This window comes from Patagioenas fasciata, chromosome 18, assembly GCF_037038585.1.
Source record: "Patagioenas fasciata isolate bPatFas1 chromosome 18, bPatFas1.hap1, whole genome shotgun sequence".
Lineage (NCBI taxonomy): Eukaryota > Metazoa > Chordata > Aves > Columbiformes > Columbidae > Patagioenas > Patagioenas fasciata.
In genome coordinates this window covers 7,713,660-7,737,901 of record NC_092537.1, presented here as the reverse complement: position 1 = coordinate 7,737,901, position 24,242 = coordinate 7,713,660, and the positions used below count along the sequence as shown (strand labels likewise).

At 51.5% G+C, this 24,242-nt stretch overlaps 2 long non-coding RNA genes across 2 annotated transcripts; one reads left to right on the top strand and one right to left on the bottom strand.

Moving 5' to 3' along the window:
* Positions 1-1,756: 1,756 nt before the first annotated feature.
* LOC139829390 (uncharacterized) lies at positions 1,757-19,745 on the bottom strand. The gene is made up of 6 exons (XR_011741847.1): positions 19,274-19,745; positions 18,168-18,761; positions 15,702-17,684; positions 4,151-6,539; positions 3,593-3,674; positions 1,757-2,097 (listed from the first exon to the last, which is right to left on the bottom strand). It is a non-coding gene; the product is annotated as an uncharacterized lncRNA (long non-coding RNA).
* LOC139829389 (uncharacterized) lies at positions 6,873-8,248 on the top strand. The gene is made up of 3 exons (XR_011741846.1): positions 6,873-7,166; positions 7,309-7,364; positions 7,616-8,248. It is a non-coding gene; the product is annotated as an uncharacterized lncRNA (long non-coding RNA).
* Positions 19,746-24,242: the final 4,497 nt, after the last annotated feature.

Sequence of the window (24,242 nt, the reverse complement as noted above, 5' to 3'; positions counted from 1 at the left end):
CCTTTTTGCCTGCTCTGGGGCTCTTCTGGTCTGAACCTTTGTGCACTATTAAACCCCACGTGTGAGTTCACGTGCACGCGCGTGCACACACAGCTGTTTTCCTCCCTCTCTGTCTCTTACAGAGGATTCTTCCCCATTTATTCTCTTTAACCTAAATCCATAAAGTCACCTGACTCCACAAAATGTGTTTTGCATTGCAAAGGGCTGAGCTGGGACAAGGGACATGAAGGCACTTAACGGCCCATGGGTGGGACATCCAAGGAGTTTAGAGGACAGGGAAAGGCTTCCCTGGTGAGACACCACGCACAGAGGTCTGTGGGGACACCGTGGGGCCAGAGCCATGCTGTGGGGAGAGATGTGCGTGCTGCTGAGCGATGGGAGGAGGAGGCAAACCCAGCCCGGGTGATGGGAGGATGCAGACAAGGTCTCGGGATCAGCTGCCTGAGATGCGTCCACAGGGAATTACATGCAGGTCTGAGCCTGTCAGACTACAGGAGCCGGGAAGGGGGGAGCGGGTTGAGGCAGGTCTGGCAGGAGGAGGGAAGAGGAAGCGGGAGAGAAAGGGAGGAGCAGGGGGAAGGTGGGTGAAGTGGGGAGCAGAGGGGAGCACCCAGCCCTGGTGGTGACGGGGATAGGGGGGCAGGAAGATGGGCTGGGGTGGATGGAGTGGGAAGGTCCATCATGTGTCCCTCCCAGAGCCTGCCTGGCCAAGGTGTGGGGATAAAGACCATACGGGGCCTGAGCTCCTCACGCCAAAACCTATTAAGTGCTCAAGGGTTCACAGTCCAGCTGCTCAGCTCCCTCCTGCCCGAAGGTCAGAGGAAAGCGTCCTCATTTGTTGCCTCTTAATTAGATCTGATCCTGCTCTAATTCCTCCTAAAACCAGCCCTGAGAGCCTTCAGGTGGCTGCTGGGGAGAGGTGCCCACCAGTCGGGGTGACAGGCCAGCCAGGCACGGGTGACAGCCCCAGGCTGAGCGGTGCCTGTGGGAGGGACGCGCGGGGCCAGCGGCACTGGGGGTGATGGAGGAAGCGCCATGTGCACCACCCTCCTGCTCCTCGGCACACTCGTCATGATGCTGCGGCGCCGCTTCTTCAACAAAGTGGAACCGTATGTCCTCTCCTGTCCCCTCGGGGCCCTGGGGCTTGGGACGAGAGGGTGAGGGGTGGCCCTGGGGTGGAGGATCTCACTACTCAGCCTAAGACCCACCCTTGGAGATATTTGTTTTCCTTCTAGTTTCAGTCCTCTGGGCGCCAGCCATTCCCTCGTGCAGGGCAGAGGGGAGCTGTCTGTGCTGTGACCCCCTCCTCTCTGCACCAGGGAGAGCAAGGAAGACATGCAGGAATGATCCCCTGACTTTCTCGTGCACAGGGGCAGGTCTGAACTCCTGGGATGCTTTTATATGCAATGATCAAGGTGTTTCCTAAATGAAGCAGCCCAGTGTTCTGCTATCCATCTAGACAAGCAGCCTGGCTGCCTGTTTGTCTTCATACCATGGCTGGAGAGCAAACTGAGCAGTGCTCTCAGCCATGGAGACATTCCCAGGCTGCCAAGGACACTCAGCAGCACCCAGCTATCAAACCTTCATCTGGTGTAAAATAGCCCTGGGGAGGTCCTGCTCCATCCCTGGGTGCTGGGAGCAGTGGTGAGGGTCTGGGTATGGAGGGCGGCTGAGAACATCAGCTCAGCGTTGGCTTTGCAGAAGAACCACCACGCTGCAGCGCTGCGCTCCGTGCCCACACACACACTCCCGTCCCAGCTCCCAGGCGATGCCAGAGAGCAGATGGAAAGGGACTTGCTGCAGTCCCCCATCAAGGCAATGACAAAGCCGCGACCGGAGCACAGTGTCACCTCCTGCTCAGTGCATCCCCACCATGCCACGGGCACAGGGCTGACATCTGCGGCTTCCACTTACCTGTAGCTCCCCGTGTCTTTTGGGAGGGAGTTTTGCTCCTGTTCAGCACTTGCTTGGCTTCAACTCAGCAGCAGCAGGACCATGTTCATGGCAAGGTCGAGCATCGCCCTCATGCCAGGCTCAGCTCAAGGAGGTTTCTGCTTGAGATGCACAAATCTATTTACCAGTGGAGACTGGAGACATCTGAAAGTGGGGAGGTCAAATTGGCACTTAACGAGACAATTAAGTCAGGAGAGGGAGAAATAAGACTGGAAGGAGGGAAGGCATCTCCTGGCCTGCGTGCCACAGCCCTCCCTTTGCTACCTGCAGCATCAGCTAAATTAAGGACTCATTAATTAAGTGCCTGAGCAAAAGTGCTTGCTGCAGAGGTGGGGGCTGTCTCAGGGCAGGGGGTACAGGGACAGCTGGCGAGGCCAGCAGAGCTGGCAGCCAGCAGGTCTGTCCCTTGGGAAGCTGCTGGGCGAGCAGGCAGGGATGGGGGGACACGTGATGGGACATGGCTCGGGGACAGGTCACCTGAAGTGATGGCAGCAGTGCTGGCAGCAAGCGGGGAGGCGGCTCCAGCCACAGCACAAGCCCTGCCGGTGGGAGCTGCCTTTGGGTGCCTGGGCAGGGATGGGGGGACAGCTGTGCAGCTGGCTTGGCACCCTTTTAGGAGCAAGGAAAATGTGCAGGTGTGGGAGGAGGTGTCAGGGTTGGTTGTGGCTCGGCTACCATGTCCTTGCTGCTAGCAAGCAGTGGGAAAGCACAAAACCTCACAAGAGGAGGCAGGATGTAGCCTGAAGCTGAAAAAGCTGGGGTTGGGAGGGAAAGAGGGGATGCTGTGGCTCTCTCCACTCATGCAAGGATCAGAAGCTGTTCCACCACATCTAAACCAGGGCCCTGCAGCCTGGTCAGACCTCACACCTGGCTGCCATCGTCATCATCACCACCATCAACCTGTGGGCGGTGGGACAGAAACCTAGTGTGGGGAGGGAGCATGCATGGACTCAGCTTGTGGGGTCCTCAGCACAGCACTGAAGCCCTGGGGAGCACAAGGGAGACTCACAGCTGGATGGTCGGGAGAAGCTTTGTCTGAGCCCCACTGCAGCCTTCGGACTGGCACCAAGTCAGGATGCAAGACACCAGCCGACAGAGAAGCCATGTGCTGCTAGATTAGCTCTTCTAGTGATTAATTGCTCTCACCACTGAAGACCAGTGGCTATTAAGAGGTTTCTACTTGCTCTGTTTTGGACATTCATCTACTGACCTTGCTCTCTGCTGTCATAAATCAGAGCAGTTCCACTGACAGCTTTATACCAGAAGAGAATTTGTCACCAGCCTTTTGTATTTTGGAAAAGAGACGTTGCAGAATCAGGAGAAAGAACCGCTGCCAGACCGGGGCTGGGACAAGTGGTAAAGGTGACCAAAGCAGAAGGACTGAGGCTTTGGATGGGCACGGTGGAAGGCAGGCAGCATCCTCCAGACCTCAAACAGACCCAAGGCACCAGAACCCCAATGCAGTTTCAATCCAACTGATTTCAATGAGTTAGAGGACCAGGCTCAGGCTGGGCAGGCACCAGGACCCCATACTGCAACAAAGACCAGGATTTTCCATATGTGCACCACTCTGAGTGACCCCTGGATTGAAGACATCCCTGAAAACCAGCGCACAGTGAAGAAAAAGACAGGAACTCACATGTTCCATGGGATAAAGCTGCCTTGGTGTAGGAACGTCCCCCTGGCTCTGACGTCCCCGTGCGCAGAGCAGAGCGTGCGTCCTGGGCAAAGGACATAAATGAACAGCACAGGCAAGATCAGATTATGTGAAATCCCCGGCTCACTTGACCTCCTTCACATCCTGTCTTCTATTTATAAGCCTTGGGGCTGCCAGGGACAAGGCAGGTTGTCCTTGGCCCACACTCACAGGGCTGGGGGCTCAGCTGGGGGTGCATGGGGTTGGGGTTAGCCCCTGGAGCTGGTTGCCACCATCCCCAAAGGAGAGGTTTGAAAGGTTTCCTCCTAAAAGCCCAGCTGCAGGGTCTGCTGTTCCCCCTCACTGGAGGTAAAAATCAAACTGAAGTGCCAACCTGGACTAACCTCCTCGTGGAGGAACAGGAAGGTCATGCAAGACTCCTTGGGCTTGGGTGCTCAGGTTTCCTCAACAAGCAGTGATTTATTCTTTGTTTAATGTGGTATTTAACAAGAAGGTCCTGGCTGGGGGCCAGGGCTGGTTAAGAATGTCTGCTCTGTTTACCTTTCTCATGTTCTTCCCCTCCAGTCCCATCCCGGCGGGAGCTGCTCCCCACCTGCTGCTCAGCAATATCTGGGTTTAGGGAGCTGGAGGTGCTGCTGACCCGGAGCCCTGGGTTTTGTGTCAGTGCTGGTCCAGTACGGGGGGAAAGTAGGGCAGCAAGAACCCAAGGGAGCCCAGAAGCACCCACAGGATCCTGCTGGGAAGAGAGGGAACCAGTCAGGGGCTTCATGGGGCAGGGCTGGACTGTGGCAAATCAACGGAGGGGCTTTGGGGAAGTGAAATGTGGATTTGCCTTTACTGCTGGCTTCTCAGCCCTCTCACAACAGGCTGGACATGAACCACCCAGGCTCCAGAAGGGTCATTTTCCTAGAACTGGGAGCCAGGGTCATGGGGAGAGGGAGCATTTGGTGCCTGCACCAACCTCTCCCCCCACAAGGACACCCTCGTTGCACCCTGCACACCACACTGCAAGGCGAGAACAGACCCTCTGCACCTCAGGCTGGAGAAAACAGAGCCGGTAGCTTGGCATCATCTGGATTTAACCTTCCAGCTTAGTCCCCTCTGGGGAGCAGGACGTGACCTCCTCATTCCTACCGCCCAGGCACGGCTGGCAGCAGTGGCAGAGGGCTCTGCATCTCCGGGCTGGAGCCGTCAGCACACAGCAGGCATGCACAGACAAGTGTCAGCTGAATCTCTGCACGACTTTAAATACATTAGCAAAGCCACAAACACAGTTCCAAAGTGCTGCAGGCACAGCCAAGCCGATAAATAACCCCCAAACCCACCAGCAGGAAAATTACCCCCCTTTTTCCACACGAGACAAGGTTTAGCATCACTTTCCCCCCTGTATCCATTTAGCAGCTGAGCAGATCCACTTGCTGTCTTTGAATCCAGTACCAGAAGGGTCAATTCTGTGCCACTTCTGCGGAGTCATTATCCTGCCGGTTATATAAATGTCTGGGCATGCACAAAAGGCAGTGCTGATACAGTGGCTCCGACACCAACTCTCTCTAACACCTGCTTTTCAGCTGGAGAGAAAGCCGAGCACAAGAACATCTCGAGAGCTGTCACACAGAAGGCTGCTGGCTTTCAAGCTGAATGGAGAGCTAAATAGCTCTCACTTCTCCTTTAGAATCTCATTTCTAAATGCAATTAATACTGGCACATGCATAATGAGAGACTGACGAGTGAATACAGACTCCGGCAATAAAGAAGCCAGCCCCAAGTGCTATGTAAATATTACAAATCCTCAGTAGAAGCTGACCCGGGGAAGACAGCTTTCTGATGATTAAACCCAAGTGACAATACGACTGGATTCCTACATCTGTCACAATACTACCTGCTGATACATAATGAGCTACGCTAAAAGAACTAGCTCTTGCTGCTCTTCAATGCAGATAAAATGTCTATTTGTAGAATGTAATTAATCTCTTCTTCAAAATCAGGAACCTTAGTGTCCTTGGTAACAACATGTCAGTGACTCAGAGAGCATCTCTGGCTTTTTCTTCTGATTTTTGAGCGAGTTATTGAAAGTGACCCCAAATTCTGGCACTGAAAAGGTGCTGTGCTTCAGAAGTGGAAAAGCCAGCTGGGTATCAGGAGGTAGGGAAGGGTTTTACCTGCACTCTGCAGGGCTCCTTCGGCAGCTTCAGGAAGTTTCTGGTCCCTGTTTCAGCCACATTCCCCGGGGTGAGACGAGCTCTGTCCCCAAGACCTGATCCTCAACCCATCAAGCACAAATTCCCTTTAACCATCAGGCATAACCAGGCCAGGTACAATACTGAAAGCAGAGCAAGGGTGAGGATCCCAGGATGAAGCTGCTCCCTCCTTTGCCTGGTTTCCACAGGCAATAAGCCAGAGGTGTCAAATTCATTTTCACCAGGGGGCCACATCAGCCTCACAGTTCCCTTCAAAGGACCAAATGCAATTTTAGGACTGTATAAATGTGGCCCCTGGTGAAAATGAGTTTGACACCCCTGCAAAAAGTTGCTTATTTCAGCCAAGTATGGCCAGGGATAAAGATTCAAGGGCATCCAGAACCTACCAGGTAGCAACAATGCAAAGCCATGAGCACTGGAATGGCAGATGAATGCAGGGACATGTCGCTGGCAGAGCCCTGGATCCCTTTGAGGGTTGTGCTTGGGCATCGCCCGCTCCTCCAGCCACCCTGCCCCAGGCTGACTGAGATGGGTGCTGAAAAGGCAAATTTGGGCCACTGGAAAGCACCCAGAGGCCAAATCCGCTTTCTATGAATTTCAGTGGGAAGCAACCGCTGCTGGATGTTGCTCACTGACCCAGTTCCAAAGCCCAGGGGAAGGATGGGCGGTGACAAAGGGACAGCTGATTGGAGAGAGTGGGTAATGGAGGACTTGCATGATTTATTTAGTTTCTGGAAGAAGAAAAAAAAAAGAAGAAAAGAGAATTGTTGGTTAAAATCAGCATATTTCAGCGTAAACTGTGCTGTAGCAATACTTCGGGGGACAAGAGTTGAGGTGCTTGGTCTCAGCAAGCTAACACCTTTCATTTAAAAAGCCAAATTAGTCCAGAGGTTCTGGTCCCACAAGGTTTCAGAGCAATTTGCCCCTGGGCTGCAATCGGCACAGCTCACCCATCTCTGTCCCCAGGCACCCCGAGGGAGAGGACGAGACCAGGAGAGAGGCCGACTCTGACCCTCGCACCACGTAACGCTGCTTCTGAGTGAAAACCAGGTGGGAAGCAGCAGTTAGCTGGGATGGGATAGATGCAGCTTTGGGGAAATTGTGGGAAGAAAATGCAAGCCTGGGGTAAAAAGCTTCGTCTTTGCCTTGCTGCCCTACTCACAGACCCCACGGGCGTTTTAACGATTGTTTCTTCCTGTTTCACCCAGAATTTATAGGTCTTTCTGCCTGCTGGGGAGGCTATGAAGGCTCTAGAAAAACGGCTCACCCTGGGGGAAGGAAATTAGAGCCTGAAACAGACAGATTGGAAGGGAAAAAGCCCATTTTTCCATCATTTACAATAGCAGCTCAGTTCCCAGGTGAGAGCACATCCAGCTGCCCGGGTGCCAAGAGCATCTCGCAGGGACAGAAAAGGCAGCAGAGCTGGCGCTGGTCCAGCTGCAGTGGGCACGGGCTGTGAGGTGGAGATTCGGGACTGATGTGGCTTTGTCCCCTGCACAGTGACTCCAGGGACTGAGGGCCAGCGCCAGGCTGCCCATCTGTGGCTCCCAGCAAAGGTAGGACAACTCCCCAGGAGAAAACCTTTGGTTTCGGGTGAGGGGATGTCAGCCTGGGGCACATATGTGAGGGTTCGGGGGGAATTTGAGGCCGGGGTTGTGTATCTTAATCCCCCCAGCCTACAGGGCACTGCCAAATGCCCGCAGGCAGCCCAGGGACTCACCTTCCCTTCCACAGATCCCCCAAAGCTCATAAACTTGTCTGTCCCAGCTCAGCAAAGCATCAACCATGACTCCTTCTCCTCCTGCAGCTCCCCTGCAGCCGGCACCCGGTTCAGCACACGCAGAAACTCCCGGCAAAACAACCCACGACACCAACCAACCCACATCCCTCTAACTCCTCTCTCACAGCTCGGGGGGACCAGACATCGGCTGAAATGCTGGTGCAGAACAGAAATTTGCCTGTTTTTAAGGCTGAGCCCTGCGGGGTGGCCGGCAGCCCCACGGCGATGCCCCCACAAAGCCATCACGCATCCCACGGGCACGGGGTGATCAGGCGTCCTGCCCCCGGCAGCGGGGTTCACGCACCCTCTGCAGCTTTCCCGTCCATACAAATATGTTAATAAAAGATCAGTTTGCAGACGCAGCTTGCTGTAGATGACAGCATTAGAGGCGCATCTGTTTCTACTAAGCACCAGTCTCGTGCTGGGTTTATTTGGTCCATTTGCGGTGGGGAAGCGTTGCTTTCGGCATTCAGAGATGTCTCGTGTCTGGGAGAAGCGGGAGGGGGAGATATATTTTTGGCTCTATTTAACCACAAAAATTTGGGTTTAGAATAAAGAAAAATATTCCTGTTTTCCGTTTGCTGCCAAACCGAGGCAGACGATTTCTTGTGCAAGCCTTCATCTGTTTGAGAACTCGGTGTCCTGTTGGAAAAATAAATGTTCTGATGGGAAAAGTCTATCAGCATGTATTGATCAGTCATCGGTAGACTTGCAAACATCAGCTTCACCCTAACTGAAAAAGCATTTCGCAAAGCTTTTGCCAGTACTTGTGAGGCAGAAGGAACCAAGTCTTTGCTTGTTTTGGTGCGTGAAGTAGTGACAGAGCAAAATCCTTTCTGCGGGCACAGTTGTGCTGGCCTCACCATGGCTGGAATGAGTTTTCAGTGCCAAATACACCCCTTTTGAAACCAGAACAAGCTGCTTGCTCTTTTCTGAGAGCTGACCACACTGGAGGCCACAAGCAGGACACGGCGATGGTGGAGAAAGAGCCTGGGCTGTGGCTCATGCCCAGGATGCTCCTGGCTGATGGCAGCACCATCTCCCCATCCTGGGGCTGCAGGGTCACCTGTCACCAGCGAGGTAAGGCCAGACACACAGACAAGAGCTGCCAGCAGCTTGGTTCTCCACATGGGTAGTTTCAAAAATGCCTACAGAGTTTTCCCAATAGATTTTTTTCCCCCTGAAGCTTTTTAATTAAGCTTTTACAACCTCAACTCACTTTAAACATTATTTTTTTTCTTCTTTTTGGTAAAGGAAATACTGTGATCAGGAAGAATTAGACTGCTGTTTTACCTGGAGCTGCCTTCATTTTATAGCAGATTAAAAGCAAGATGGAGAATCAATAATGCCAAGGGGGGGGTCAGGGAATGAACACAATGTACATGTACTGAAGCCAATGCAGAAGAGATTGGAGGCTGGAAAGACAAAAGCTTCTCCGGATTGAAGCTTCAAAAGCAGAATCAGCTCCTCAGATGATTTAAATCACCTGGACTCCCCTGACATGCTGGTATCGCTATAGCAGAGCTTTCATATATTTCTTTAAGGGAAAATAAAGGTCAGGGGTTTAGCTGCAGGGGAAGCATCAGGACTGAGGCTGTTCAGCTCTGGGTGGGCAGCAATGAGCAACAAGGAGGATCTGCATTCAGGAAAGGTCAGAAACAAGTTGGAGAGGAGCTCCAAAATGTGCATATGCTGGAGCTGTGATAGCCCCAAAGATGAGGAGCAGAGTCTGTTGCAACCCACTGAGAGTAGCTAACTGGAGCCCCAGTTTGCAGGGTTAGCCCAGGCACAGTCATCCTGGGCTTAGGAAAAACCCAGATTTCAGTCTGGACATTACCATCAGTAACTCTGACCTTTCTCCCCATCTGGACTTGCACAAACAAAAATCCCAGCAAGGACAACGCGGGGCCAGCTGGAGGTGGCGCCTGCAAATGTCACGGTGCTGCCGGGAACGGGGTCATTGAGCTGCCAACCTGCGTGTGCAAACACCGCTTGCTAAACCGCCTGCACGGGGGCGTTGTGTATTTGGGGGATAAATGTTTCCTGAGCCACGGAAAGGCCAGCTCTCCATCTGGGGACCTCCGAAAGGGTGGATTTCGTGAGAAATGTTCATTATTTACTCAATCAGCCGCAGCCAGCAGCTGAGTTAAGGGCAGGCAAGTCTGCCTGTAGCAAGCGGCTGCCCAAGGGTTGCTGGCCATGCCGAGGTGTTTGCTGTCTGTGCTGAGATTTGGGATGGTCCCGCAAGGCCCTTGGTGGGTGGGAGTGGGAATTTGCTTAGTCCTCTCTGCTGGTCAAAACCACCCTTTGCTTTACAAGAAACACAGAATTGGTAGTGACAGCACTCATGGGTCAGGTGCGGTGTCACCAGTGGTCCTCTGAGGATGCTGATGGTCTCCTTGGGGACAGGAGGCTGAAGGACATGGTCCCACCATCACGGTCCTGTTGTCATGGTCCTGCTGAGGAGATACCGTTTGTTTGACAAGGAAGGAAGGATTGTGACATCTCTGCTCTTTTTCTTTCTATCTCTGTTTCTACTAAAATACACTTTGGGAAAAACCAAAAGGGAAATGAAACGGCGAGTGGGGGACATGCAGCTGGGGGTGGTGGAGGTGGTGTGGGACCAGCAGCCTGGAGGAGGGGGTGAAGCGGTGCGACCTTGCCGGGCCCAGCTCCCCAGGGTTTATCTGACTGTCTGTTTTCATCATTTCTCTGTGAGAAGGGAAAGGGACCACACAGCAGCAGAAAGTCCTGGAAATCAGTGAGGGAGAACATTCCCAGCACCCTTCCCTCCACCGCCGCCCCTGCATACAATTGGCTATGGAGGATGTATGGCTCTGTATAGGCTCCAACTAAGTGAGATAACGCCTCACAATTAAATTCCTAATTACAGCCAGTGAGTGCACTTTCCCAGCTCTGAGCCTCCTGTCTCAATTGCACATGTGGTTGCTCTGACGGACCAAATGGACCAGGGTTGGGGTTACCTCAGTTTGACTGGCCTGTCCGGTCCATCCCCTCCATATCAGACTCTGCTGTCCTTCCTCTGCTCCCATTTCTCTGGCATCCTAAAGGCTGCTCGTGCCCTATAACTTCTCTTTTTCCTCAAAAAAAACCACCCCAACATATCAACCAAAAAAACTACAGTAGAAGCAGAGGGAGGAAATTGCTTCAAGTTTCTTAACTGTCTCATGGAACAAAAATGTTTCTTAAGGCTGTTCAGGGAAAGAGAGGGTCAAATGTCCCTCATTAACACTGATTTACTGAAAGGGCTGGCAAGTGGAGGAAGGAGACAGTCCAGCTGCCTGTCTCTGTGCACAAGCAGCCTGGTTTGCAATCCAGGCTGGGGGGTGACGGCTGGTCCCCCCAGGATGTGATTGGGGTGGTGGGTTCACTGGCAGAAGGAACAGTGGGGCGCAGGCTGCTGGGCACCCACACTGCACCCTGGAGCAGACCTGACCTGTGCTAGCACCAGAGGCAGGGCAGAGCAGCCGTTTGGAAATGTGGTGACTTTCTGAAGAAAAGAGCAGCAGTTGAGCCCTTTGCAGGGGGGCTGGTGCTGGGTGGGGGCAGTTTCCTTGCACCAACCTCAGCCCGCGCTGCCCCTCATCACGCAGCCTCCTGGCAGAGGGGAAAGGGAGGTTGGCCCAGATTTCAGGGTGTAAATCAGCAGGGTTCCTCTCCAGAGCGAGCTCAATTACATTGATTTACACTTGCTGCGGATTTGGTCCATTCAACCCAATTAAAACTCCAGAGGAAGTGCAGAGAGGCAGGATGTAATTACCTGCGCTGGAATCCCAGTTCAGAACAGGAGGCAGAGCTCTCCGGATCAAATTAATCCCTGGTGTAACTCTGCCGAAGTTACACCAGGGCTATAATTGGCCTGAAACATTTTAACTATCTCATTTAATGTTATTCATGCTCTGCTGGAGAGGAGAATGTTTATCCTAAATGAGAGACTCTAATGCTCCACAGCAATAATAGAGTGTGAGGCTTACGCGGTTTCTCATTTACGAGGATGCTGGGGAGGCCAGATTGTCACGGAAGATGCAGCAGATCTGGGCTCACCAAATCTTTAACCATTTCCATGGCTCCTGCAGTGGCTGGTTGTCCCATTGTCCTTCCCCAGGTCTGCCCACCCTCCTCATGCCCAGGTTCCTTTTCATCTCCTGGAGATGCTGGGGGCTCGTAGCCCAGTCCCAACCAGCAGCAGAATTAGGAGGAGATGTAAAGTGGTACAAGAGCAAACGGAAAGCACCAGTAGAGGCCTTTCAAGATTAGAGCTCCGATAAATCAGCGGAAGCGAGATTTCCCGGCAAGACTTGCATCCCCAATGATGCTGAAAGCGGGGATTTCCACCATTGAGAGCTGGCTCCGTGGTTTTCCCCAGGTCACTCAGGGGAGCAGCCCCCTGGGCTCCTGCAGAAGGAGCAGAGTGGGCACTGCAGGCGGCTCAGCTGCCCCAGTTCCATGGGGAATGGGTCTTGGGGAGCACGATCCATCCCACTGCCCTTCCCATGGCGATGCCATCACCCAGCCCAAGCACGTGTCCTGCTGCTTGGAAAGCAAAGCCTGTGGGTCACGTTCCACCCCAGCAGAGCTCTGGCTGGCAGCACCCTGCCAGGGATGTGTTTTGCCCCCGGACCCCTGCTGTGTGTCCTGCGTCCTCCCCGAGCCAGCCCTGGCAGGTACCGCTCACCGCGGGCTCTGCATCGGCAAGAACGGGCTTTTGGAGAATTGTGATTATCCCTCATTAAATCGGACTTCCACTCCCCAGGCTGTTTTTAAGACAGAGCCCTGGTCTTTCCCTCAGCTCCCTTGCCAATGGAAACCACAGGAAAGGCAGATCTGTTTTTTCCAATGCAATTTTTAATGCCCTGTAGCTTAGTAGAGGCTTGAACATCACAATTCAATCTGGCTCCTCTCTGTTCCTCGGAGGATATTAGATCCTTCTCTTGATATTCCCTCACTCTTTGTAGATGTTACCCTCATTTTAACTTCCAGGGCTTCCAGACTGTTTTTAAAAATGCTGAGCTTTCAAGTTGCTTCCTTCAAACTTTCTCCAGCCATGCTTTCCCAGAGCCTAAATAACTTTGATTATTCCCAGATGTTTTCAGTTTGTTAACTCCAGAGTGGTACTGTGTAATGGCTTGGAAAGACAACTGGTAACAGGCATCCTGGGTTCTCTTTCCTGGTTCATCAAATTCCTTCCCGAGCACAACATCTATAGGATTTATCCTACAGAAGCAATGTCATTGGCACCAGGTTATCTTGCTATAGAGAACATGACTAGAGGTGGCTGAACTCCTCTTGCTGATAAAGATGAGAACCCTTTGAAAGCATGGGGCATCTTATCCACCCAGCTCCTCCTTATCCTCTCTGCTGAGATTCTGAAGCAGGATGACACGCTGGGGCAACAAGCCCACAGGGAAGCCTTGGAGCAGGCAGCACTGAGGCTTCCAGGCAGCACCTGATGAAAAAGACCTTAGAATCATAGAATCATTTTGGTTGGAAGAGACCCTCAAGAGCATCAAGTCCAACCATTAACCTTGTTCACCCCCAGGCCAGGCTGGATTCAGGCTGTGGCCATCCCTCCCCGCCAGTCAACAGGACAAAAGCAGCTCTGCTCAGGCCAAGCTTTCCTTGGCCTGGGAAGATGCCTGCGTGTATCCTGACAGGCCAAAATCTGTGGAGTAAAGAGTTTTACACAACTGGCTGAGCTCCTAGCAAACCTCTGCGGTCCTCCTGACTCCAGCAGTGCTGCTGCTCTCATTCTTAAGCCATTGCATTGCTAAACACACATAGAAAACACCCTCATTCCCACTAGCAGAGAGCCAGGGTGTAGCCGAGCTGGCAGGAGACACAGTTCCTCTCAACCATCTATAAATCTTCCCGAGATAGAATCATAGAATCATTTTGGTTGGAAGAGACCCTCAAGATCATCAAGTCCAACCATTAACCCAACCCTGGCACTAACCCGTGTCCCTGAGAACCTCATCTCCATGTCTGTTTGACCCCTCCAGAGATGGTGACTCTACCACTGCCCTGGGCAGCCTGTTCCAATGCCCAAAAACCCTTTATGGGAATAAATTTTTCCTGATATCCAATCTGATATCACCTCAAATACCCCATATTTCTTGGTTCCTCCACCCATCCTGCTGGATCTTTCCACTTCAGTTTCTCAGCCCAATGCTCAACTCTGCAAGGCCCAAGGTTACTGAGACGGATGTAAACACATCACACAGCATTCCCCTTCTGTATGCAGAGGATCATGCCTGGGTAGGGCAAGGAACAACAATGAAGGAGGAGGAAAATAAGATGGGAACAGGAAAATAATAAAGCATCAGGCCAGCTCTGAGCTGGTGGGATGGGAGCTGCACCCAGAGGTGCTCAGGAGAGCAGGGAGGAGGTTGAGGGAGGAGGACCAGAAAGCCAAGCTGTGAGTGAAGAGTGTCAGCGCTTGGAAAGCGCAACCAATTTGCTTTTAGTACAGTTCATGCCTCTCCAACAGTGCCTAGAATAACAAATTCGCTCCACCCTCCATGCCTGAATGCTGGAGGAAGCTGCTGAGAAACTTAATTGATTAGCTGGCTGCGTGCACAGAAAAAAATTGCCCAGCATCAAGGAAGTCACTGTCTTGACAGTTAATGCAGACAGTGGTGGGAGATGGAGAGACCAGCTGCAGGGTTTTTATCACACAACCCCTCATTTTAGCCTGGGAACAAGGCAAGGGTTGTTTTGATGGGGTGACCCATTTTGCAGTGCCATGGATGGGCTGGAGCATGAGGGCTGTGTCCAGGCTGCACTCACCGCCCAGCGAGCACTGGGTGGACACGACATGACCCTCAGTCCCAGCATCTTCAGCCAGGAAGGGCAGGGAAGCAGAATTCAGGCTGCCTGCACATCTTACTCCCCACTCCCCAGCCCCAAGGGTCCTATCAGCCCTGGCAACTCCTGAATAAGCAGAAGGTGATGCCCTGAGAGTGACTTCACCATTCAGGGTGCAGTGAACAGAGCTGAGCGCATTGCAAAAGCTGAATTTCCAGATGCCTCACAGTGTTCCCCCCCAAAAAAGAGGTACCCAGCTCCTCTAACCCCTGCAGGCCATCTCCCCGCTCCCAGCCCCTGCCCAGGCTTTCTGCTTTGCTTCCAGCATGTCTAGCACTGCCCCGCCAGAACAAGGTCACTGCACAGGATTGCTTCCCCCGTTTGGCGAAAGAAAACAAGAAGCCAAAGGCCTGCAGGGGCTGTGAACTTGCCTGTCATGTTCTCTGACAGTATCAAAACCTTTTGCTGCTTGTGTTTTTCCCAAACTGTCACCGCTTGTCACACCCCTTGTTTAAATCTCTGATCCTGAAAGCTTTTCCTGAATCCTCTGCAAAACAAATGGAGAGAGCGTGGTCTGTTCTCCAAGGAGGTCGGACGCCACTGCAAAAAGCAGTGAGGCTGACAATGCCAGAGCTCCCTGGAGCAGGTACAGGCAGAGCCAGGCGCGTGTGCCTGCGCTGTGCGGCTGCCAGAGGTGGGAGGCAGGCAGCCTGCTAACCCTCCTCTTCCTTCTCTCCCTCCAACTGCTCAGCTCCTGCTTTTTGGCTCTGGGGAGGATGGAAGGGAAAGGAAGGGGCTTGGCCCTCCTGTTTGCTCTCTGCTGTGCAGTGCTGCTCTCCTGCCCCCCATTTCCCCTATTGCTGCTATTTGACCTGAGCAGCCCAGAGGAATTTTAGTCACGGTGCATTCCTAGCACAGCATCTGTTTTCTAGAGCAAAACGGGAACAGCTGCCAACAAACAAATCTTCCCCTGATGCCTGGCACTTCTCATGGGCGGAACAAAACTTCTTGAAACCCCCAGAGGAAAAACCAGCAGAGCTCAGCTGCAGTAAAACCCATCCCACCCCAACCTGCCCCCTCCAGGGGTTTTCTGCAGCATGAGGGGGCTCAGACAGAGACTAATGAATATCATGATAGCATCCATACGGTACCACTTTGAAAGCTTTGAGTGAAAGAGACACTAAAGAGAGATCTCTCCTTTAGCTGAAGGCAGAGTGCAGTGGGAAAGGCTGCACTCTGGCTGAACACCCCCAGCATCCAAGTCCAGCTGTGCCCAGTGTCCTCTTACCTGTCCAGGCCTGTTGTCCCTTTTGTAATCAGGCAGGATAAAGTCAAGTAGGTGGTTTCGATACCGGACACGGTGATTTCACACATGGCTTGCTGTGAAAGAGCTTTTGAGGCTAGTCAGGACGAAGTGAGGTTTGTCTCCAAGAGCTGTGAGAAAGGCTGGTGCTGTTGGAGCCAGGCTGGCGAGGAGGGATACACACAGGGGCTGCGTGGGCTGAGCTGGCTCTCGGATTTCAAGTGGAAGTGTCTCTGCCCATGGGATTGCTGCATGCTTGAACAACAGAGCTGGCAGATGTACAGAACCGCTTTCCCCATGAAGGTTAAAAAATCCTCCAGGTATTAACCAAATATGGGACAGAGCCTACAACAGTTTCTCTGCCACACTCCCCAGCTTCTTCTCAGATTGCTGTGGCTCAGCAGGTTAAAGACAGTTGTACAGAGCCTCTGGTTAGCAGGAGGAGGAAGGAGCAGAGCAGCTCAGGAGCTGATGCAGACAGGCAGAGCTCCAGCGATGCTCTGGAAGCAGCAACATTACTGGAAAAGAGGGAGGTGGTCAGAAATAGCCAGAAGGTAACTGAGGGAAGTCTTTCTGGAGGCCCTGGGACCAGCTGAGACATACAAGCAGCACATGGTTTCTTGGCCCTTCCAACTGAGGGAACACTTGCTCTGGTTCGCTCACATCTTGAATGCGATAGAATAAGGTCAGAAATATTGGTGACCCAGTTTCTTGGAGGGCTAACACCAGCTGACATCCTTTTTTTTGCTAAGCAGGTTCCACCCTCAGTCACAATGCAGAAAGCAGCCTTCAGACAATATCAAGACAACATGCTTTTTCTTGCTCACGCTGATTGAGACTGAGGTTTATCTTGAAATAGCCATTGCAGTTAGTGCTCAGCAGTCTCAGTCTGACAGTAATGGGCCTGATGGAGGTTCAGCTTCACCTTCCCAGTCCATCATTTTAGCAGGACACACTGGAACAGGCTTAGCCAGTGGCATTACCAGCCAATAACTCACAGTGGTTTGCTTAAGCAGGGACATTGTTTCTCCAACTGTGAGGATTTTTAGGCATGAAGCATGTAGAGTTCACAGCTTGGACAGGAGTAGCATTGATCTGCTAAAGCCTAAGGCAGGGACACCAGGTTAGCCCCACTTAAGATGCACTTAGGTTTTCCGTGAAGGTTACATGAAGTTCAAATTGCAACACACATCACATCCTCAGTCATTAAGAATCCCAGGAGATTGCTGTGAATGCTGCAGAGCGACAACAGCTACTGACTGCAGGCAAGTCATGACAGCACTTTAACTCGTAAGTGGAAGATGGCTGAAAAGTCTAATCCTTGAAAAAACAAGAGTTCCTTTGAGATCCAGGCTTTCAGGCCAGGTTTACATAACAAGCCGGTCTCAGCAAGACTAGACTGCAGCTTCTCATTCAATTTCTTGGCTAGACCAGGCCATTCTGTTATAATAACACGAGCAAAGTCCACTGTTGCAAACACCATCTGCTGAAGAGGAGGAAGGTTTCACACTGTGTCAGTCTCTTTTATCTCGGTGTAGGTTCTGCACAGGAGCTGGCTGGAGCTGGAAAAGCAAAGGACACCCCAGCAACAGCTTTCCCTGGTGCAGCCCTGCTCAAGAGCTAAGCCAGCTCAGCTGAGCTCAGTCTTTCTGCTTTGTATCAGGTCACTCCACAGCAACCAAAGAAGGAACAGCAAGGCTGGGATTGGTGGTATGTTTATGGTTGCACTTGATGATCTTGAGGGTCTCTTCCAACTGGAATGATGCTATGATTCCACGAGGAACCACTGCACTCATCTTCCCTCCCGTATCTGCGCTGGGCTACAGTCACACATAGGTCAGCAGCAGCAGGGTCAGCTTCTTAAATGATCCAACAGGTATTTGAGCTTCTCTGGAAACTGCATCTTCACATCACAGCTCAGTACTGTCATTAGACTGAACAGCTGAAGCAGGAACACACTTCTAGAGACTGTAAAGCAAATACAGCACATCAAGCACATTTCTATAGCAATATAGGTTGCACACACCAGCCAAAGCAACTCACAGCTGCAACACCTCACAGCAGAAGGCAGCTACCAACGCTGAGGTGATATATACCCCATAGCTCAGCATGGGGCTGGGCAAGATTGGGCCAGAGGGACACAGGGGCAAACACAAGATTGGGCAGGAGCAGAGCAGGTGGGACTGGGCAGAAACGAGCTTTAACTGGGCTGGCAACCAGCTGAGACCTCAGGCAGGTTGGTGGGAAGTAGAGTCCTCCTCCGCTCCCCAGGGACCTCGTTTTCTTATGTCCTCCTCACACATGCACTCTCATTTTGACAGCCCAAAGTCTCCCCCATGCTGAGAAGGATGCCCCCCTTCCCCTGAGATCCCACACAGATGATGCTTCGGGGCTTGGGATTTGGGACCCAGAGCATCAGATCTGCATGGAGGTGGGAGAGCAGGCACTGACCTCCAGCAGCCTGCGACACACAAGGCTTCAGATCGAGTCCCTCTCAGCCTGGAGCCAAACCAGGATACAGCTCCAGCTCTTCAACAGTAAAAAGCTGAATTAGTTCAAGTCATATTGCCAGCTGTGTATTTAAATAGAAATTACAAGGAATTACACAGGGTTTCTGCTGCAGTAATGCACCAGGTGCCCGCAGTGCTACCGAGGCAGATGAGAAAGGAGGGGAATGGGCTGGGAACTGGGACCCCCATCTCTTGGGAGAGGTGCTCAGTGGAAGGAGAGGATCCCCATCCCTACCCCAGCAGCCAGCACCTTGCTCCTTTGAGCTCCCTGGTTCCTGCTGGGCTTTGACCACTGTGACCCACAGGTCTGGGAAAGAAAAACACCATCAGGAGAGCCCACAGCCACTGAGTCCCAGCATAGATGCCCTGGCCATGAACTGAGATCTTACAGCACGAGGTCCTGGCCAAACGCAGACATCAAAGGTGGTGCCCATGCCAAACTGCAGCCTCTTGGAGGAAGATGCTAGGGAAGCGGTTACAAATTTGAAGCTTTCCAAAGCATGTTGGCAGCTGGATCCTCTGGATGAATAAAACTCTGCCAAAAATTAAGATCTGTTTCTGTGAAGCTGAAACAGCAAACTTGTTTGTCTCTCCTCCTTCCCCTCCCAACCATGTTGTTGTTTTAAACATTTACAGAGACCTTTATACTGTTTAAATAATGATTTAGGAGCAGAGGGGATTGTTTTCATTTTTTTACCAGCTGCTCCAAGTTAACAGCACTTCACACACAGCTTCTGGTAAATCAGGTGCTGTGGTTTGAGGCAGTACCACCCACACTGTCCTGCTTACCCCTGCCTCAGCCGACCTGCCCCACAGCTGATCAGGCAGAAGGAACCCACGTAACACCCCCTAACCCTCAGTTGTGCCCCCACCAGCTGGATGAGGGGGTTACCCAGAGACCAGTGAGCCACAGCAGCTCCCTCTCCTCTGCACGCTCTGCCGTTTCAAGTGCAGCACCTGGTTTGCTAAATAATGGGGTGTATGTCCCACTCCCACCACACAGCCCCCCAAACCTCCCCACAGCACTCCCCAAGCCTCAGAGCTCACACACGGGTGCTGGTGCACACATATGTGCTGGGAAGCCGTGGTGGGGTTTTCTCCCCGACGTAGCGAGGAGTGATGGAGGAGGAGGATGCTGCCACGGCTGAGTTCTCCCATCCTCGAGCACAAGGAAGATCAGGCATCTCCTGCGGTGCGTGTTCTGCCACCCACCTCCTTCGGCAGCCAGGCTGCTGGAGATGACAGCTGAGGGGAGAAAGGAGAGAGCTTGAAATGTGCAGGGGGAGAGATGGCTGAAGACAGACCAACCTCTATGCAATAGCAGAAGCATTAAGTCAACGGCAAAGCAGCAGTAAATGTGTCAGTAGTTAAATCAGAAAGGCACATGAGTTCCTCCCTCATGGGCACATCTCCAAGAGTCTGGGGGTTGTGTTGGGCTGATTGAGTTTTATCTGCAACATGGCAGGAGCTGGGGAGGTTTAAGGAAAAGGGGTGAGGAAGGCTGTGCAGGAGAGCTGGAGCCTTTTTGCAGGATGTTTGGACTGAGCAAAAGGACAGAGAAGTGAGTCCCAGACATGCTGTGGAAGCAGGATGTGGGATAGAGAAAATGTTTATACAGTCAACTGTGGGCTAATCCATGGGAGGCTTTAGACACCATAAAAGCCATCTGCAAGTGGATAGACCGCATTCTGTAGGAAACTGGTGGTTTAAAACAATGCTACCCTCACTCTTTGATCTGTTCAGAAGAGATCAGACTTGGGACCCTGAAGAAAAGGGAAGGATAAGTAGATCCATAAGTTCTGCCTGCACAGGGTGGGTGGGAAGGACCATTTGTGGTCTCTTCCTGTACAAGAACTTGGGGCCATCAGACAAAACTAACAGGAGCCAGACACAGAACAAAAGAAGCTGGTCCTTCCCGCAGCGCAGGCTGACCTGTGCAAGTCCTCCCCACAGGAAGGAATGGCTGTTACAGGTTCACAGTGGGACCAGACATATTAATGGCAAAAAGAGTTGCCAAAATCTCCATTCTAGAGAAAACCCACTAGTGGAGGCACTGAACTGACGTCTGGCTCTCGAAGTTCACACCATCAAATGGCTGGCAGGGTATGGGGAGATGCTTCATATGGAATCACCATGCTCCTGCTCTTTCCTGGGCACCCGTTTTGTGCCTCTTTTGGACACAGGACATTGCTCTGGATGACCCCTCTGTCCGATACCCTGCACCAGGTTCCTCTCAAGGAGATGTGACCGAGATCTTCTTACAGAAGGCAGGAAGAATAACTGCAGCTCTTTGACTGCCCTCAGCTTACCGCTTTGGACTCGGTCAAATGAGGCATTTGCGCTGCTTTCCCTGTGTTAAGGGCAAGAAAATGACCTAACAGGTCCTGAAATAATGTGACCTTTCATCATTTAAACATGTGATTTCCCACTAAGTAATGAAAGTAGCAGAGATGCTATTCTTAAACGTACCTCAAAGTAATTACCTCCTTCCTCTGGTATAAACGATGGGAAGCAAGAGGTGAGCCAGAGATACAGCATTTGTAATTCTCCATTTTCAGTCTTCGGTAGGAAGAAATGTTGGTGATTTGTATTGTGCTCTGACACAACCGCTTGACCTCAGCACAGCTTATGCTAATTACTTGCAAGATTATGCTTGCTTGCTCCGTGCGTGCCTGGCATATTGCTTGTATCTAAGCTTGATAGATGAAATATTGCTTATACATCAGTGCAGGCTGGGTTGACAGAATCAATGGCTGGTTGGCTGAGAAATCCAGGCAATCAGAAATACTGTTTGTGATAAAAGAGGACCTGAAAAGTTCCTCATCAATATTGCCCAGATATTTTTATACCAACTCACTCCCTTTCTGCTTACCATGCCTGTAATCTCTCAGGCTGGCACAGAAAACAGAGAGGATCCCTCCTTTGCCCAAAGCAAGGTCAACTCTCAGTTCCTGGTAAGTTTTTATCTAGCTTAGCCTTAAAGACCTTCTGTGATGGAAATCTTAGTCCTGATTCACTAGCCTTATAGTGTTAGGTTTCTCCCAGTATTTTTGAGTGTGTTTGTGTAGCTGTACGCATCTTCCATCTCTGGGTGTGCTCTGAGGATATATATTTTAATTAAACATATTCATCCATGAAGAAGCCAGATTCCTACTGCTATTGTTCAACAAGTGCATATGTCTGGCCCCAGGATTTATCCACGCAGGCGCTGCGATTGGAACAATTTGTCGTGTGCTCTCTGTTCCGATCGGCTCCTCCAAGGAACGAAGCTGTGAATGCAATCTGGCTAGCTCTGACAAGATGGTCACTTCGCCTGTCTGGGACATCAGACATGAAGCGATCAAGTCAGTTGATCAGCTTGTCCCCATTCCCCTGATGTGATCTCCTCAAGCTCCATTCCCCATCACACTTGAAGACAGGGGTTTTGTTGCACTGCGCCCAAAACTCAGTTGAGGAAAGGGGGAAGAAGTGGGAGGAACTGCTGATGGAACCTCCGAGGGACATGGTGCTGGTCCAGGGCTGAGCTTGCTATTTCTTCTGCTGTTCAGCACCATTGGGAAGAGAAAGGGGAATCTCTTCCGCTCTCACCTGCAGGAATCTGCCCATAGATGCCATCATGGTCCCAGAAAAGCCACCCCTTCATTGCACAGATATTCTGTAAAGACAAAGCTCTTGTTATTCAGTGTACAAGGCTCAGCCTTTGAACAGGCCCTGGCAATAGCAGAGCATTTCTGAGCCTGCTAAAATTCTACGTAAGTACACAGGGCATGCTGAGGAGGAATGGGTTTAAGCATGTATTTAACTTTAAATGGAGGTTTAAGAGCTTTGCTGCTGGGAGAAAGGAAGGACGTTTTGTTTGCAGCAAGCCTTGTCCCGTCTGGAAAGATGCTACTGAGCTCCAAAGAGCCTTTTTGGTATCACTTGGGACTGCTTTGAAGTGGCAGACACCAGGATTTGGGACCTTGTGGCAGGCTTTTTTTATTTTTAAACACTACAGATCTTTTCTCTCAGAAGTCTGGCACCTGCAGCACCAGCAGTCTCCAGCCGTACCCCAGGGGACTGTTCTCTGTGCGCCACTGCGCACACAGCATCTGTAACAGAGACAAGCACCAGCCTCAGCATCTCCTCGTGCTCCCTGCTCTCAAGCCACACAGGGGGCTGGTGCCTGCGCTTCTTAATGTGTTCAAATACGCTGTTTTTATCCCGCAGCCATATGTCAAAGACGATAACCACAGCGGGGCGTCTCTGAATGAGATGCTTTGTTTCTCCAGGCTTGGTGGAACCCTGTCTGCAGGGTGGGACTGGGATGGGCAGAAGGAAAAAAGAACAAAACACAAGAGGAAATCAAATTGCTGTCAGTAAGTGTGGAGAGTTTCTCCCTGGAGGGACTTACAGGCAGCTGAGAGAGGAAACGGGTGGGAAACTGGGAGGAGACCTTGTCCTTGAGTTTAAGCGTGGGATCAAAGCTGAAGATGGAGAGGTTCTAGCACCGATTTCCATTCAGTTGTCTTTCTGCCTTTCCCTCTTGTCACATATTCTGCCCATTCTCCTGTTATCTGCTCTGGGGATAACCAAATACCCTACCAGCAGAGCTCACACTTCTTTATAGAGGGAAATGCTGTGGCTTTGCAGGACACACACTTGAGTGCCTTGAGAAAGCAGAAAGATGGAGGCTTAATGTAGCATACAGTTTGCTGGAGGATACAATTCCCCAAAGATCCTCTGCTGGGAAGTTGAGAGCAGCCCCAAAATGTTCACATGTAGATCTCCATGCCCTTTTAGTAGTTTTCCTTACCTGTTCAACACGAACAGAAGTCCTTTCAAAGACTGGAGCAAGAAAATACCATAACTTATGGAGATTGGCCACAGGAAATATATCAAAATTATGTGCAAATTGCCTTTGGGAGCAGCATTGCAGCTGCCTGAGGAGGGGGAATATGTCCAACCAAAACTGTTCAGAGCAGAATGTAGCTCCCTTCACAAGCCCAGGAAGGGTCAGAGACCCCGCAGAAGAGCCACCATGTTCTGCTGACCTCTGGGAGGCTTTGCTCGTATTGCAGCTCCCAGGCAAAGCTTGCACTGCGAAGATGTGTGGGACGTGGTCGCCCTCTAAAGGGAACAGATGAGAAAACTTAAGTACCACACAGGTGAAGTTGCAGAGATTTAGGAGAGTGGGCACAGGCAAGGCAATGACCAGCTTTTCATCCAGAGTGTTTGTTCTGCCTCTAAAACATGCTTGGAAACATTATCTGTGCACTGCAACCATGAATAATTACAGCCAATCTACTGTGCACTTTGCTCATGCTGTTCTCCTGAGCTTTTGAGTCAGCTCATTACTCCGTACCTGGCAGAGCTTAACCCACTTTACAGGCACAAGCAGACGGTTACTCTATGCTCCGAGCAGCTTCCACCCAAAAATCCAGAGGGTAGCAAATCCCTCAGCACATCCGAGTCTGTGTCTTCTCTCCTTCCAAGATCTGAACTCTGCACAAGGGAGGATTTTAGTTGTTTTGTTTTATTTTAAAACTTTGTGTCCCTTGAGGACTTAAAGGGTTAATTCTAGTTGCGGGGGGTTATGTATTTGCTTGTTCAAAAAGCTAAAATTGATCAGGCAGACTGCCAGCTGCATCTTCACAGAGCAAAGGCCACTGCAACGAAGGCTGCATTAATTACTGCTGTTCTGTACCGTCAACCATCTTCCCACCAGGCCAAACACCCCTGAACCAGGCTCCTGCGGGGTGGGAAGGTGCTGAGTCCCCATGTCCCTGCTGCCCTCAGGCTCCTGCTCAGCCTGCCAGGGCAGCGTGGAGCTTTCTGCAGCTGGCAGAGGGCACAGAGCACTGGGGAACACCTCAGAGGCAGCCACTTGTGTTGGAAGCAGCTTATTTTTAACAGCATGTTGGCAACTCTTTTAGACTTCTTGTACCACTGGAAAAAAAAGAAAGTGCCTCTTGCAGTCTGCTGACTTTTTAAGAGAGACTTTTAAGAAACAACACAGGCCATTCTGGAGGGCAAA